This window comes from Pteropus alecto, unplaced genomic scaffold, assembly GCF_000325575.1.
Source record: "Pteropus alecto unplaced genomic scaffold, ASM32557v1 scaffold3, whole genome shotgun sequence".
NCBI lineage: Eukaryota > Metazoa > Chordata > Mammalia > Chiroptera > Pteropodidae > Pteropus > Pteropus alecto.
In genome coordinates this window covers 32,059,668-32,061,561 of record NW_006442484.1, presented here as the reverse complement: position 1 = coordinate 32,061,561, position 1,894 = coordinate 32,059,668, and the positions used below count along the sequence as shown (strand labels likewise).

The window sequence follows — 1,894 nt, the reverse complement described above, 5'->3', positions numbered from 1 at the left end:
ATGTAAATGTCTTGGGTGTAATGATAAATGATGTTAAGTAAACTTGTAGCTTTTTTGCTTAAACACTTTTTAATTGCTTCCCTTTACTGATTCTTGTGAGACCTATGTGATTTGGCTGGGCTACCTCTGTCCTCTTCTGTGGCCATTTCGACAGTATGTTACTTTCACTCCAATCACACTAGCCTCCTGTCATTTCCTAGAAGTCTTAAGCTCCTCATCCGAAGAAATGTCAAACACTGAATTGGCAACTTCGAGAAGTGTCTTAGGAATTCCAACTCAACTCATAGAATTTCAAAACTGAGACACCTCGGAACTGCAACTCATCCCTCTCTTTATACCGGAGCAGAAGCTAGGCTCTATAACCTGAAGTTACCTGCCTGAGGTCACACAGCTAATTTGGTGATAGCTGTAATTAACCTTAGCAGCTGCTCTCTGGAGTTTCATTAAACAAAATAGGTTAATAAAAAGGCAGCCTTTGGATATTTTAGATATTGGTAGAGTGGGGCTATGGAAGGACTAAGAAAATTAATTTCATTTCTTCTCTATGAAAATGTCTTCATGATGCCAATGATCAGAAGGATCAATCAGGCAAAGGAATGTTCCCTAAAAATGAAAAGCCACTGTGATGCTTGATTCTGCCAAGATTATATGTGAAGTATATTTGTTTAATTTGAGGAAGAAATTAATTTGATCATCTTGAGGGCATTCACCCATGGGACTAACTTTTAAAAATCCGCATCTCCATAACGTAGCTAAATTAAGAGTGGTTATGTGAATTAGAAACTCAAGCAGCTTCAGAATGTGAACAAGACCACGGACAGGCCTGTGAGTATTTAACTTTCAAGGTTACAAGAAAATGGTCACAAAGAGGTCACAGAGATTCAGGCAAAGGGTGAGGGAAGGCTCTAAGTCCTCTGAAAAGTTTTCTTCTGAAGAAAATGGACCTACCAACGGAGCATGAAAATGCCAAATTTGAATTCCTTTCTCTACACCCCACGTCCCACTTCGCAAATATAAATCCATATACATTCCTCTCTAGTTAGGTTTCACTCCATGATTATCGCATACTTTAGAAATATGTGCATTTCTATTTTTCTAATGTTTCTTATTTCTGCTTATAAAAGTTATGTTATAGAAAAGTTGGAACACAGAAACGTGTAAAGAAAATAAAATTTAACCATATCCATGATCCAAAGATAATTACTGCACATCCTGGAATAGTTTCTTCTAGTCTTATATCTTTGCGTATATGTGAGCATGAGGGATTCATATGTTTATAAGGGTTATGGAATTAGAACATTAACTATGTATTTTATTTTTTTTCAACTTATGCCTCATTGTTTGCATTTCCAAAACTATCAGATGATAATTATCCTTTATACAAAACTTTGTGCAATTGATGATTATTTTCACAGCATAAATTCCTAAAGGAGATTAAAGTGTCAAAAGGTATAAATATTTCTAAGGCATTTGATACATATTACCTACTTTTCTTCAAGAAATTGTTTTCCAGTTTACGTTCTCTGCAGCAACTAAGTTTCTTTTCTTTTTTTTCTTTCTTTCTTTTTTTTTTTACACCTACAGCACCTGGTATTCCTAGGTGGTCTCCCATCCAAGTGGTAGCCAGGCCCGACCCTGCTTAGCTTCTGAGATCAAGTGAGATGGGGCATGTTCAGGGTGGCATGACTGTAGACTAAGTTTCTTTTATAGTCAGTCTTACCAACAGAGAATATGTTCAATTGTTGACGAATTGTGTGAAATATTTTATATCAGTTTTGTTTGCATTACCTTTTCTTCAATTTTTAAACTTTTGTTCTAATGTTCATATGTGATTTTTGTTTTTGAGTATTCATGACATCTGCCCAATTTGCTATTAAAGGACGAATTTAGTTGA

The 1,894-nt window shown here is 35.5% G+C and overlaps 1 pseudogene; it reads right to left on the bottom strand.

Annotated features, from left to right (window-relative positions):
• Nucleotides 1-1,575: 1,575 nt before the first annotated feature.
• Nucleotides 1,576-1,694, bottom strand: LOC112470797 (annotated as a pseudogene).
• Nucleotides 1,695-1,894: the final 200 nt, after the last annotated feature.